Source organism: Oryza brachyantha, chromosome 2 (assembly GCF_000231095.2).
Source record: "Oryza brachyantha chromosome 2, ObraRS2, whole genome shotgun sequence".
NCBI classification, from domain to species: Eukaryota; Viridiplantae; Streptophyta; class Magnoliopsida; order Poales; family Poaceae; genus Oryza; species Oryza brachyantha.
Window position 1 is genome coordinate 11289246 of NC_023164.2, and position 16184 is coordinate 11305429.

Consider the following 16184-nt stretch of genomic DNA (forward strand, 5'->3'; position numbering starts at 1 on the left):
TGTTGTGGTATGTTACAGCTGTTATTTACTTATCCTTTACTGTATTCAATTACCTTTAATCTTTTAATCCCTGTTATTTGTTTAACTGCTGCTTTATTGCAACTAACCCTAGCCTGCCCTTAATAATCCCTATGCATCATTTATTACCCTCTTTTCCGTGTCGCTTGTTGAGTACGGTGGTTTGTACTCAGCCTTGCTTAACTTTCCCCCATCCCCAAAGTTGGAAGTTGAGTCCGATGGAGGTGCCTCTCAGGAGTGAGCTGTTCCGCCGTCGAAGCTTTGCCTGTGGACTGGAGCCGTACCCGCTGGAGCTAGTCTACTTTTTTTTCCGCTGCATTTCCGCTAGAATAAGTGTAATTTTCAGTTGTTTCTAAGAACGATGGTTATGTAATCAACATTGTCTTTTTTGTACCCTGGCTGGTCCTGGACAGGGATTTAATACACAATTAAGTTTAGAAATTCGTGTGAGGAATTTCTGGGCGTGACAAATCCCCTCACCGTCAGACCAAAATCTCGGTAGCCTTTGCGTCCTAGGGTTTCATGAATGGGGATGAGAAATAATCGGTCAAGACATCTAGGAATTTATACTGCATATCGCTCTAGTGACTTAGCAATTTGGACCATGGTCAACGTCCATGTCATCTGGTCCTTGTGCCACATCACGCAAAGCTACTAGCAAAACCGCTGACGGGGTTCAATTGAACATGTTTGTAAAGTACAGGGAGCCAACGTGTCCGGTTTTAGTGTTGAGGGATGCGATCTGAACTCAGAGAAGAGTTGAGGGAGGTAAATTGACCTTTTCTCTTTTGTTTCCTTTTCATACCAGTGGTGCGTTTCACCGGAGATTTTATTAGACGAATTCATATTACCATATTATCTACCTTATGGGACACATTTCTATAATCATTATCTCTTTAAACCAACGATCAATATCTATTTGTTTCAAAATCAACGGTCTAGATCATCTTCAGTCTCCTTTCACTTATCCCATGGGCCACTAGCCCACAACCCGCCCATGACCACCGTCCTCTCACTCTCATACCCTAACAGCTGAACCCTAGTGGCCGTCGCACCGCTGTAACCGTACCTCCACCTCACAGCCGTAGGCGCCGCCGCCGATCCATCAAGCCATTCCTGTCGCGTGGAAGGTCCTCGTCGAGTTGCCGTACATAGCGTCATCTCTGTCTCATGGGAGGTTGTCATCCAACACGCTAGCTCCTCCGTCCTCATCGAGTTTCCACCACTCCAGCTTGGCCGCATGGAAGGTCGTCGTCCACCACACAGACCCTCGCGGCACATGGGCTACCAGCCTTGACCACCTCTCGCACCATCCCTCACTCTGGGGCTAATCCCTCTCACCTTAACAGTCATCGCCGCACCTCCACCATGTCGCCGCCGTCGATCCACGAGTTGTCGTCCACCTCACTGCCCACCGTGCCGCCACAACCGTTGCGTGAAACTTCGCCGTCCACTGCAACTGGTAAGTCTTTCTTTGTGGCAGACAAAACGACATAGTTTTAATAACCGAATACAATCAAACAACCACTTTATCGGAAAAAATATCAAACAGTTTAAAAAGCATTGAAGTTTGCTAATTGGCTGATTGATTAAACATAACGGTAATTTGATTTAATGTTGACAAATGGAGCCAAACTTATCTTTCGAATTACTTTTACCATATCTTTGTTAACACTTGACAAAGCAACATTGTGTATCTCCCATTTTTGTATGGGATTACATTTTTATCTAGACATGATTTGCGTAGGATTGTGTGGATTTATTTAGTAATGTAACTATGGGAGGGTGGCAGCTATTTATCACATGGTATTTATCACTACGGGAGGGAGGATTTCATGAAGTTCCTACCTCGAGAAAAAAATATGTCGGTAAATTACTGGAGCTGAACTTTCTCTATAGTGTTCAGAAAGTATATACAAGATTTGAGCAATTGTACTTTTTAAGGGTAGCCACCCATTTGGCCTGTTTTTTAATTTTTGCTGATTTTGACAGCTACGCTAGAGAGCTAAAGAAATTAGTTTGTTGGGCAAATTGCCCTTTGTCTGAACTAACACTGGGTTACAGAGCTAGAGAAATTAGTTTGTCTGGCAATGCCAAATTCAGATGAATTTCCGATTATCTATTACCATACAAGTCACTTTCTAATGTCAGTATGCGTTTTAAAGGTAATAAAGTACTAGCCTGCAGCACTAACAGAAAAAAAATACATTTTCAATTAACCTGTAACTAATTTGTCAAGCATTTAGAAGCTGACTTACTAAAATCTTTTTCATTGTTTCAGGATGAACCCATCTTAAATTTGGACCCAATCATCAGTCTCAGTATTTCTGATTTATGGAGAAACTCTTTGCTGAGGAAACTGTACATGCTGGAGGAGCTCTGATAGTATTTTCTTTTTACAGTTCTACTGAAAGATTCATAATTGTAATTCTTAAAGATATTTGACTGTAATTTTGATAGATGGTTCATGTAATTATGTTTTCCCACCCAGTTGTCATTTTTTCAGGGCAGTTCACATTGACTCACACGTGTAATGCATTGACGTAGCGATACATACGTTGGTTGAGATGAGTAATGTAGACCTGCATTTTTCTTTTATTTTGCCCAAGGTTTCGTACAATTTCAATTTCTTTTTTAATCAAGTTATTTTGCTCATATCTCAAAGCCCTTCTAGTTGTGCTGAGAGCAAGGCCTGCATGTTCTGTACATGGGTTATCACGCTTGAGCTCAAGCCCTACATTCTTTGATAGGTTGGCCTGGTGCTCTCGATAGCGTTTGAGTTCATACTGCTTCTATAGGCCAGTGCTCAAGCCTTGCGCATCAATCTCGAGTTATGGAGATGCTAGCATGGTATTGGTCTCACAAGCTATGGCATTAGGGGTGGACAAAAAGTTCGAAACTTGTGATTTGAACCGACTCATATGAAGCTCGACTCAAACTCGTAGTCCTGATGGGTCAAGCCAATATGGACTTTTAGCTTGTGAGCTTATCAAGGCAGATCGTGTTTAGCTCGTTTAATACACAATATTACTATATTTTTATGCGTTTATAAATTCTTAGCTAATGCTTAGTCTTGTGGTCACATCCAAACTATTTACATTTAGTGAGTTATGTATTAGTTAGTGTATATTCCTATGTTAATATATGATAAATTGGTAAATTTATAAATTATAATATGATCTAGATGAGATATAACTTATTAACAAGCCTAAAAAGCTTTATGACCTAGTTCGTGAGATAAGGCAAGCAATGCCTTTAGCACATTAGTGATCCGAGACAAGCTGGTTCGTTATCCACCATTGTATGGTGATTTGCTTTAGCGCCGATAAACTAGGAATGACAAGTGTCCACTCCCTCCACCCTAGTAAATCAACATCTAGAGTTTAAACATTGTCCCAAAATAAATCAAGCCCTACCATCTTATCTATCATTCGTCTGTAGATTGAAAAATTTCAACGCTTCACACCCTTACTTGCCTATCTACTAAATTGTTACATCGACGAGGGATATTTAAATATTTTCCCTCTATGCTAATGTTGCATTGGAATTTTAGGAATCCAATTTTTTCTAGGATGGAGAACACGAAGAAGTCGCCACACAGTTTGCATTGAAAATGAATTAACCTTTGTACTGTCACTGACCTAGCATGGTTGAACCAAGTACAACTGAAAGTGCATCTAGCCTCTAAATAGAGTTTTGGATGATTAATGACAATGCTAGCCAAACATGTGTGCGCTAATTAGTTGTGATTGCAGAGAAGATAAGGGATCAATTTCAATTGAAGGAATACGTGATCTAATTTGAAGCATGTGTGACCCAAAGTGACGTTTCTATGGAGTTGAAGGCGTTCGAAGGCGGATTTTATTTTTTGTTTTTGAGTCGTAGGAACTCCGTACTATTAAGAGGGGTCACTAGAAGCTTAGCATGCATCCAAGAGTAGTTAGGGTTAAGTTTGAGCTGGTGGAGGCTTGTCGCTGTTTTTCCTAAGCAGCAGGGACCAGACGGTCTGACCTCCTGGCCAGACAGTCCGGTGACAGGACGGTCCGGACCTGGGTCTGACCCCTGCTCTGAGTGAATGTGTTAAGTGTCGGCCGGATGGTCCGGCCCCCTGGCCGGACAGTCCGGTTAGGTTTCTTTTCTAATGGCTAATTGACGTCTGCCAGCCTATATAAGGTCCCCTTTAGATCTAGCCGTTGGTGAGGCTTTCTGTTTGAATTCACTGGTTGCTACGGCAAGTTTAGCATCTCTCAAGCCTCTCCACTAACCCAAAGCACTTTCTAGAGAGATTAATCGCTGGATCATGTTTTAGGCAGAGTGTTTAGGTTAGTGAGTGATTGAGTGTTCGTTCTTGGGCGTTGATGGATGCATGCGGAGTCAAGGTGATCTATTATTCTTGGAGATTGATCTCCTAGACGGATAGGCGTCGCCCGCGAGCCTCCGATTCTTGTGGATCGCCTGAGAGAAAGTTTGTGAAGGTTGTTGTCTAACCTCCGCAAGGAAATAGGTAAGATTATTAGTGGTTTCTTGTGCTTCTTCATAGAGGGCTGCAGGGTAGAGCGGATTGCAACCTAGGGCTAGGCAAGCTGCCTTGATCTTGACCTTGGTGGTCGATCGAAGGGGTTGCTAGTTCTTAGTTGTGAATCCAGAGACTCGTATTGGCCTTGTAGGAGGAAGCCAAGAGAGGAAAATGATCGAGAGAGATCCCGCTGGCAAGAGCGCCAAAACGAAGAGTAGGATTGAAAGATTTGAACTTCGAGATAAATCTCTCGTGTCTTCGTTCTTGATTTCTATGTTCTTTTTGTTCCTGCGATCTTTCTAAATTTATATTCTGCACACGATCACTTCACGTTCTCAGGAACTTCACTGGAAAAGGAGACCTTCAAGTCTGTTGTTTCCACTGACCGGACGGTGCGGTGTTCTAACCCGGACGGTCCGGCCAGAGCTCTCGGCCCAACCCGAGAGTGCCGACCGGACGATTCGACCCTAGGTCCGGACGGTCCGGCCCCTACTGACCGCTGCCGTTCCGAAGAATTTTTAAGGACATCTATTCACCCCCTCTAGACTATCTCCCTGGGACTTCAATTGGTATTAGAGCATGTTCTTCTGAAAAGACTTAAACACTTGAAGTGATCCAAGATGGAAGACAAGTCTAGCGATGTTTCCAATAACAATCATGGAGACGGAGAAGGTGGAGAAGACTACCAAAAAGGGAGCTACTATTGAGCTTGACTACTCTAAACTCAATATTTCTTCTTCTTCAAACATATCTTTTTCTTCCGGTTGTGTTCCTCTCTTTGATAGCACTCACTATGGGGTATAGAAGCACAAAATCAGACTTCATCTACTCTCATTGCATCCAAGTGTTTGGAAAGTTATGTGCACAGGTGTAAAAGACATGCTGGATGATGAAGATCTCACTCCGGCACAAGAGCTTCTTATCCACCGCAATGCTCAAGCGGTAAGTGTGATCTAGCCCGGAGGAATTCAACAAGGTTGATCAACTTGATGAAGCCAAGGAGATTTGGGATACTCTTCGAGTGGCCCATGAAGGGTCAAGAGAGGTTCGAGAACCAAAGATCGAACTTCTTGAAGGAAGTTTGGAAGGTTCGTCATGGAAGATGACGAAACATCTCAAGAGATGTATGACTGGATGATGTTCATTATGAACAAGATCCGTGGGCTTTGAAGTAAAGACATGACGGATCATGTTGTGGTGAAGCGCTTGCTCCGGACCATCTCACCAAGGAACCCTACCTTGGTGACCTTGACGAGTGAGTCAAGCGGTTTCAAGAGGATGACTCCTAGCGATGTGCTCTCAATAATCATATCACATGAACTCTTAGAGGAAGAAGCCAAGGAAGTCAAGAAGTACTCTACCAACGCCGCTAAGCCAAGAAAAAGAAGTGACATTCAAGGCGAATAGGGGAGCTTAAGTGACTCGGATAGCGAAGATGAAGAACTCGCTCTCTTGGTCCATAAGTTCAAGAGATTCCTCCGCAAGAAGGTCCATGGAAGAAAAGATAAAGATCGATCCAAGCGGCAATCCAAGAAAGCTTGTTATGAGTGCAAGGAATTTGGGCACTTCATAGCAGGTTACCTGAAAATTTTGAGTCGGTTTTTTGGGTTTTTAAAATTTCAGGTTTTCAAAATCAATACCCAAAATTAGTGAAAAAAATTCTAAGACCCAAAATTTTGGGTACCCGCAAAATCGGGTTCGGGTTTTGGGTTACCCGTTATAACCCGAACAATGCTCGGCATACTAAAAAACAAATATTTCATTGGTCTCTTTGCATAAAAAATAGTAGTGACATAATCGAGTCCTGCATTTGCATTACCATGCTAATTAGATTGTGGCACTGTCAATCTGTACGATAATTAAAAAGAGAAGATAAAAGTTAAACCTTGTTATTTCAATATACTGCAAGTTGCTATTTTAATTAGCCAATTAAGTCCAACACATTCAAATATCATGAAACTCTAAACGAGACTACACCATTCACGATGGCAGTCTGCCGAAGGAAAATATAACTAATCACCAATTAGTTGTTGGATTAGAGAACGAAGATTGACATTGCACGATTTTAGGCTTTACCTTTTGGGCTAGGCTCAAACTGAAGAAATCAAGAAATTGTTGCTCTTATTTTTGGGTAGTCGGGTATTTCGGGTAGTGAAGACACAAACCCGATTTACCCAAAATAAATTCGGGTTTCCAAACATAAAACCCGCAAATACAGTTTGGGCATCGAGTTTTGGTTCTTTCGGGTTTGGGTTTGGTTTTTTTCGGGTTCGGTCTTCGGGTTTCAGGTTTTATGTCCGGTGCTAGGAACAAATATGCTAGAAGTTGAAAAGATCATCAACTACAATTAACTAATAATCAAATAAAATCTATACAATATGGAATGTATCATTGTTGATAATAATCTTGATAGATTAGACTTAACCAAGACTGATGAAGACATCAACGTCATCGATACATCCACAATCCCACAAGTACAACTTCATTGTCCTATTATCCGCGCTCGTGCACGTCAACTCAACTATCAGGTGAGTTCCTTCTTGAGTTCATGTTCCTCTTCTTTATACCCCAGAGACGTGTGCACTATTACTTTTCTTAGGAGCGATGGAGAGAATCCAAAGGAGCGAGGATTCGCGCGGGGTGGATTCGGAATGTAGGACATCGACAACTTCTGACAGCCGCCACAACTTCATGCGAACTCTGATTTGGATGTACAAGTACTTCATGGAAAGCTTATCGAGTCTATTTTCAAATGGATCCAACTACACGTCATTATCTGTTCTGGAGCAGTCGCTATTGTTGTTTTATTTTGGACTGTTCTATGTCTATGGGTGCCGCGTCACCTCTTTTTGGCCCAAGGGGCTGTGTATCAACTTGGGCCCAATAGGGGCGCGTCCTAGGGTTAGAGCATGCCCTGTGGTTGTTCTATCCCCCTATTTATACCCTAGCCGCCATCAAGAACGACGAGTTTTGTTTCGGTAAGTTAGCTTTTGCTACTTCCTTGTACACGTGTGTGTTGGAGCTTCATAAAACCCCGCCCTAATAATATTCATCTTTGTGCTTCATATTCATCTCGCAATTAAGTTGCCTTTTTACTTTTTCTTGCTAGTTCTTCAATTGATTGTAGAACAAGTGCCCTCGTGGCCGGCGTCGCGCACCGCAAGATCGCGATGATCATTGGATGTGGTGTATTGGTTGCTAAGGTGTTCTTGGACAGTTGTAGTCGAGCCGTGAACGTCATCCCATTTCAATCGAGTAATCCTCTCATCGAAAGATCGGGCACCAATAAGACCTTACTGAGACAATATAAGTTTGAAAATAACAATCAATAAAGTATTAAGCCGATATAAATGCACAAAGTAGAAAGCGAGGAAATAGAAATACATGCACACGCCAATTCATAGAAATTTTCTCAACATGCTGGAATGTATGTAAAATTTCCTTTCATTCTCTCTACAATTTGTAAAGAAAATCCTTTTTGTTAAATTCTAGTTTAACGGATCATTAAATCATGTCGTTGTTTCGGCCGTACGTTCGTGATTCGTGTTTCAGTACTGATTCACTGTACAAATGTCCGATTCATGCACGTTTTCGTCCTATCGTGCGAACTCGTGTTTTGTCTTGTGTTTTCCCGAGTCGCCCAAGTTGCCGTTAAGAAGTCGTCAACCCGTTTTTCTACAGGTTAAGCAAGAAAACCACATAACTTCTAAAAATCGTAACTAATTAATCCGAAGTCTATTTAAGCCCATTCAAATTGCGGTGGATTAATAATTTTGTCAAGAATCCACTAAAAATAGTTTCTTGTTCTGTTTCAGTAATCTTATAGCCTATTTGTATTTGTTTACATTGTTTGTCGTGTAGAATCTGATTCCGCCTAAGCATTGCTTTACTTTGAAGTTGTCACTGAGGTTCCGCAAGGTCCAGAGCAAGTCAAGTGGCACTCTAACCTTGATCGTACTAATCCCATGTTTTAAAAGCTCTATTTTATATTCAAATATGCATCATTTTACTCTACATTGTTTTGTTAGGCAATTACCTATTGTTGAGCCGTTGTATCCCAATTATTATTGTTTACCTTGGGTAATTTGACTAGAGTTAGGCTTAGGTATTGCTTAGCCAAGCTTGGTTCAATTAGCTCATGGGTTACCATTAAATTAATGCTAGACAATGATAGTTGATGTTATGATTAATTACCCGGTGAGGGTTAATTGCAACTGAAATATTGATAATGGTGGGCTGTGGGTGCATGGTCTTGAGAGTTGTGCCCATGGAAATTAAAGACCGGTTCTCAGAAAACCCTGGAAGTATTATCCGTACTAACCACAAGCCAGAGTGGGCAATGGTGAAACTTGTAGAATAATTTTTCTCTGTCCGACGTATCCAGAAAAGGGTGAGCGTGATGGAGTATGGATGGGTCCTACGTTGGCCTATGCTGCTTCCGGATTTGTCTAGGCACAGGAGAGGGCTACCTGCCTTGGTGTAAAGGTAGGGGCAAATCCTGAAGTGTCGTACGATTGGTTAGAGAGGGTTATATGAATGGTTCTATCATGTTTTCCTTTCCAAGTATTGTGGTGATACGTCTACGCATGGTAACATGTTGTGGGCCATGTCTTATGGGTAAAGTTGTACACCTCTAATCAGATTAAAACTATTCGAATAGCCGTGCCCGTGGTTACGGGGCGAACTGCTAGATTCACCATGATTATTCTCATCTTTAATAACCTGATTAATGTGGAACTGATTTAGTTCAGTTGGTGGTTTTATGGGCCTATCTGCAATGTGGTGTAATGTTGGATAGTTGATGATTTTAAATGTTTACTTTATTTTTATTTATTCTATTTAAATTACTGTTTTGCTAAAGAAATGTTGTTTTATGCAAAGTAATTTTAGCATATCCTTGATATCCAATTTCATCCATTTATTTTTTCTCACACATGAGTGTTACTTGTTGAGTATGGTTGTTTGTACTCAGCTTTGCTTAATTTATCCCTTAGAGCCATAGTTTGATTCTGACAGAGACTGTCCATAGGAGTAAGGTTTGTCCGTATGTGAAGGGTGCAAGTGGAGTGGAGTCGCTTCGCGAGTTTAAGATTAGATAGTCTAGTCTTAGTTTGTTTCTTTTCCGCTGCATAATCATTAGACAATTGTTTTTATATGTTTTTAAGTCGTGAAACTATGTATTCAACTTTGTCAAAGTATGTACTCAGGTGATCGTTGGACCGAGATTAAATGCATACTATTGTTCAGAAATTGGTGTAAATTTCTAGGCGTGACATCTTCACAGTGCGTCGACGTGTTGAGTGGCTCAACTTAGCTCGAAATCGCGAGTCTTCACTAGGATGCTAGGATCCAGCAGAAGAATGCATGTCTTCGTTAGGAGTTTGTCAACAGGAGGACACTCGATAAGAGGCGACACACTCGGTGTGGACGTGCCCGGACGACGCATGGCTTGGCGGTGCCCGCCACACCCCGAGTCGGCGCTGCCCTAAGCCCTGCTCGTCCTGAGCCCACTGCCGGTCATCGTCCCGAGCTCATCGCCTGCCACCGCCATGTGTGACCGGAGAAGAGAGGCCAGCGGCAACCGGAGAAAGGAGGAGAGCAACTCCCGACCATCGCCACCCTGAGCTCCACTAGTGACAGCTACGCTCTCAACCGCCGCCGACCGCTACCCGTACACTCCGATCTGCGCTACCGGTGGAGGGTGATGGGGAGAGGGAGCGGCGTCGGTGGGGGAGAGGATGAGGAGAGCCGCCGATGAGGGTGAGGATGAGGAGAGGGCGCCGATGGGAGAAGGGGATTTGATATTTCTTTTATGGATTGTAGGGTGTTTGCTGCAAATTTTTTGACCTCCACGTAGATTAAGGAATGTATTGGGACTGAAACAAACACTCGTAAAACCATAGGAAAAGCAAATTTTAGCCTTGTATCCTAGCCCTAGTTAGCACCTTGAGACCACTCGTATGAGTGGCTCGCATTGTGAGAGCGTTAAGAAAAGATGGCAGCACAAATATATATATATATACATATATATATATATATATATATATATATATATATATATATATATATATATATATATATATCTCGTCCCTCTTTTCTCAAATTGACAAACAATGCATTGTTTAAATATTACTTTACAAAAGTATTTAAAAAATAAATACATGTATTTTTAAATTTGCAATAGTTAAAGTTTAATTAATTATATGTTAATTAAATTTGTTCTCCGATAAAAGAAAGTGGCTAATCACAAAACGTTCAAACGCAGCCTAAACTGCTTATTTGTCCGGATGATCAAATACACATGATACTGTTGACGTCAAAAGTTGACCCGATGACACGTCACACATGAATGCCTAAGAGTCACTTCTCATAACGCTCTAGTGCAGGACCTAAATTCTTAGAATATGTGCGGGTTAGTCAGTTTGATCCCGCAACTGATAAGATTGACAGTAAACTAAGTTGATCGTCTATCGAGCCGATAGGTAACTGAGAATCCAGTTGATCGGATGTTAATGAAGTAGCGTTTAGCCGATAGGCCGATCGATCGGCTGTTGAGAACATTTATCGACTAAGAGTCCGATACATATAAGCTCAAATAGTTAAATAAACAATGAATCAGTCGTTACGATCGGCTAAAACCAACTAGCATGTAAATCTCATAAGCCAATGCAACATAAAACAATTACCGACCAAAGTAAATCAAGTCGATTGGTGGAAACGTAACGAAGTAAGGCAATCGGCTACTCTATCGATATAAATATGATGATCATGTAGATCGGCAAAGATCATTAGCTATAAACTACTAACAAACGACTAATATCTATAAAATATCTAATTTAGATTACTAAGAATAATCACAGAAGATCGGACCAAATCGAGACAGTACAAGATTATGCCTAGCAATGTCAGGATAGATATAAACATATCTAGGTTGTTATTAAGCCGATGAGCCGATGATTGATAGTTTATCGGCTGGTACTCCGATAAAATAATGAGTAAGATACATCGACATGATATAAACTATTTGATAGATGCAATCTAATAGATCGGACCGAACCGAGATACTATCAAATTGAATATGTCAAATAGTAAAATATCAAACTAATGTAAATCACCCAAAGTGGTTGTCACGCCCAGAAATTTACACCAAATTTCTGAACAATAGCATGCATTAAATCTCGGTCCAGGAATCAGCCCGAGTACACACTATGACAAATTAATACACAGTTCCACGACTTAAAAACAAATAAAAATAATTATCTATCGAAATGCAGCGGAAAAGGAAAACAAGACTAGACCATCTAATCTTCAGCTTCAGCTGGCGATGACGGCTCCACACCACAGGCACTCTTGACGGCGGACTGAACCTTACTTCAACCTTCGGAACAACCTTCTTCTGACACAGGCTCTGGCACTTGCTCTGGTGGGGGAAAAATTAAGCAAGGCTGAGTACAAACCACCGTACTCAACAAGTAACACCCAAGAGAGGGAGAATAATGAATGCAATAGGGTACAAGGAATAGGCCAAGGTTAAATTGCACAAAGCTGCAGTAATTTAGCAAAACAGAAGACAGAATAGACTGAAATAAAAGTAAAGTAAGCATTTAAAATAAACATCCACTGTCCAACGTTACACCACGTTGCAACAGGCCCACACCGCTGTCGAACGTTACACCACGTAGCGACAGGGTCAACCCCCTGCCTAACGTTAAACCACGTTGCGACAGACCCAAACCACTGCCAACGTTACACCACATTGCGCAGGGTCAAACCAGTTCCAAGATTAGTAAAATTATTAAAGAGGTTCATCTAATCCCAGTGAGTCTGTCAGTTCGCCCAATAACCGCGGGCACGGCTGTTCGAATAGTTTTACTCTGCAGAGGTGTACAACTTTACCCACAAGACATGGCTGCCAAGCATGTTACCATGCCCCAACGTATCACCATGATACCTTAGTACGGAAACCATGATAAGACCTTTCACCTAACCCTCCCTAGACAATCGCACCGCACTTCAGGTTTCACCCCCTTCTTTACACCAAGTCGGACAGTCCTGTCACGCCCGGAGTTTTATCCCAAGCCTAAATCGTAAAAAGAAATCCGTAAATAACAATTGGTTTAATTAACTCAGGAAAAATCCCTCTAAAAAGAACCTAATTTAATTAAATCGAGGTTCCAAATCGACTAACTGGATTTAAATTCAAATTGCAGAAGTATAAAATTTGGCCAAACAAATTAATTTAAAACTCGGCAAAAATGGGGTTTTCCTTTTTCCCTCCTTTTTCCTCTCTTTTTTTTCCCTTCCTTCTCAAATTGGGCCGAAGTCCAATTTTCCTCCCTCCTTTTCTTTTTCTTTTTCTTTTTTCTTTTCCTTCCCGGGCCGGCCCAGCCGAACCGGCCCACCGCTTCCTCCTCGGCCGGCCCAGCCGGGCCAGCCTCCTCCGCCTGCGCGCGCCCCTTCCTGGGCCGCTGCTCCGGCCCAGCTCCCGCGCCGCGCCCGCGTCGCGAGTCCGCGCCGCCTCCCCCCTCTCTCAAGCCACTGATAGGTGGGGCCCACCTGTCAGTGACTGTTTCGCCGCCTCCGCGCCAGCCCGCGCCCGCGCCGCGCCGGCCGAGTCCGACTCCGCGCCGCTGCCGCATCGGCCGCCGCCGAGACCGCGTCGTCCCCGACTCGGTCTCCAACCTCCGCCCGCCCTAGCCGGTGCCGCCACCCTATAAAATCCCGAGCCGCCGCGCGCCGTCGCTCACTTTCCGCCGTCGCCCGAGTCGCCGCCGCACTGCCGCCGTTCGCCGCCGCCGCGCAATCTCGCCACCAGTCGCCGGTCGTCACCGCCTAGCCGCGTCATCGTCTCCGTCTCGGTGTCGCCAACCTCTCCCCGGCTCTCGTCGTCGCCGGTGGACGCCTCGCGCCCGCCGCAGCTCCTCCAACCTCTCCGCCGTCGTTGCCGATCTCCCGCTCCCACCCGCGTCGCCACCTCCGTCTCGACCTCGCCGACCCGTCCGCGCTCTCGCCGCCGCCGGTGAGCATCCCCATCCTCCTCCCCTCTCTCTCCCCCTTCCCGGCCGACCGCCGCCGAGTCGCGCGCCGTCGCCGGACGAGTGCGAAGCTCGCCCCTCCCGCCGGCCGCTACGGTCGTCGTCGCCTTCGCGTCGCCAACGTCTAGCCGCCGTCGCTTGCGCCCGCGCGTGCCGCGCTCGCCGCTCGCCAGTCGCCGCTGTTCTGCCGGGTGCACCCGTGCGTCGCCGCCTCGGCCGTCGTCGCCGTCGCACCGTCGCCGAACGCCGGTCGTCGTCGCGCCGTTGCCGTCGCGTCGTCGTCGCCGTCGCCGTGCGTCGCCGCCGCGCCGCCCGTCGCTCCCGCCGGCCGCCGCCGTCTGCCCGAGCCGCGCTCTGCTCCCCTCCTCTCTGTTCCCCTCTCGCTGACGAGTGGGCCCCACCCGTCAGCCGTTCCCCGCGCCCCTCCTCCTCTCTCTCCTCCCCGGGCCCGCGTGTCAGTCTCTCTCTCCCCCTTTCTCTCACCGACAGGTGGTCCCCACCTGTCAGCCGTCAGCCTCCTCTCTTCTCGCTGACGTCAGCAGCCCCATTAATTGCGCAATAATTGATTTAGGACTTTTCTGTTTAGCTAAAAAACCCAGAAAACTTCTAAAATTCATAAGTAATTCATCTAGTCTCCGTTTAGGTCCATTCAAGTTTCATTAAATCCAGAAAATTGCTAAGAATCCATTAAAAATAGTTGCTTTCTCTGTTTCAGTAGTTTTATAGCCTGTTTTTCTTGTTTTGCCTTGGTTGTCGTAGGTTTTTCCCCCGTCGCAGCGCCGTTCGTTCTCGAAGTCGTCGCCGAAGTTCCTCGTGGGTCTAAGCAAGGCAAGTGGCACCCTTCTTGATCATATTGAACCTATGATTATAAACTCCCCCGCTTTTACATTCAAACATGCATTGTATTCAAATGTATTTACTTCATTTATCTATTAGGCATTTACCTTTATACCCGTTGATCCCTATTTATTATTATTGTCATCCCAGGGTTAATTTGACTAGACTTAGTGTTAGTCAATGCTTAGCCATGCTTAGTTCAACTAGCTCACCAATTCTTATTTAATTATCTGATTAAACTTTGATAGACCTTTATTGGTTGTAATCATTATTAATCTCCCGATGTGGATTAATACAACTAAAATATTGCTTATGGTGGGCTGTGGGTGCATGGTTTTGAGAGTCGTGCCCATGGCAATTAAGGACCGGTTCTCAGGAAACCCTGAAGGTCTTACACGTACTAACCACAAGCCAGAATGGGCAACGGTGAGACTCGTAATCTAGCTTGTCCCTATTCGACGTACCGAGGCAAGGGTAGGCGTGATGGAGTATGGACGTGCAATCGTGGTGTAACGAAAGCCTCTGCTGCTTCCGGATCTACCAAGGCACAAGAGGGGACTGCCCGACTTGGTGTAAAGGAGGGGGTGAAACCTGAAGTGTGGTGCGATTGTCTAGGGAGGGTTAGGTGAAAGGTCTTATCATGGTTTCCGTACTGAGGTATCGTGGTGATACGTTGGGGCATGGTAACATGCTTGGCAGCCATGTCTTGTGGGTAAAGTTGTACACCTCTGCAGAGTAAAACTATTCGAATAGCCGTGCCCGCGGTTATTGGGCGAACTGACAGACTCACTGGGATTAGTCGAACCCCTTTAATAATTTTCTTAATCTTGGAACTGGTTTGACCCTGCGCAACGTGGTGTAACGTTGGCAGTGGTTTGGGTCTGTCGCAACGTGGTTTAACGTTGGGCAGAGGGTTGACCATGTCGCTACGTGGTGTAACGTTCGACAGTGGTTTGGGCCTGTTGCAACGTGGTGTAACGTTGGACAGTGGATGTTTATTTTAAATGCTTACTTTACTTTTATTTCAGTCTATTTCATTTACTGTTTTGCTAAATTACTGTAGCCTTGTGCAATTTAACCTTAGCCTATCCTTGTTATCCTATTGCATTCATTATTCTTCTCTCTTGGGTGTTACTTGTTGAGTACGGTGGTTTGTACTCAGCCTTGCTTAATTTTTCCCCCACCAGAGCAAGTGCCAGAACCTGTGTCAGAAGAAGGTTGTTCCGAAGGTTGAAGTAAGGTTCAGTCCGCCGTCAAGAATGCCTGTGGTGTGGAGCCGTCATCGCCAGCTGAAGCTGAAGATTAGATGGTCTAGTCTTGTTTTCCTTTTTCGCTGCATTTCGATAGATAATTGTTTTTATTTGTTTTTAAGTCGTGGAACTGTGTATTAATTTGTCATAGTGTGTACTCGGGTTGATTCCTGGACCGAGATTTAATACATGCTATTGTTCAGAAATTTGGTGTAAATTTCTGGGCGTGACAAGTCACCTCTTGTGCCTTGGCAGATCCAGAAGCAGCAGAGGCTTTCGTTACACCACGATTGCCCGTCCATACTCCATCACGCCTACCCTTTCCTCGGTACGTCAAATAGGGACAAGCTAAATTACGAGTCTCACCGTTGCCCATTCTGGCTTGTGGTTAGTACGTGTAAGACCTTCAGGGTTTCCTGAGAACCGGTCCTTAATTGCCATGGGCATGACTCTCAAAACCATGCACCCACAGCCCACCATAAGCAATATTTTAGTTGTATTAATCCACATCGGGAAATTCATAATGAT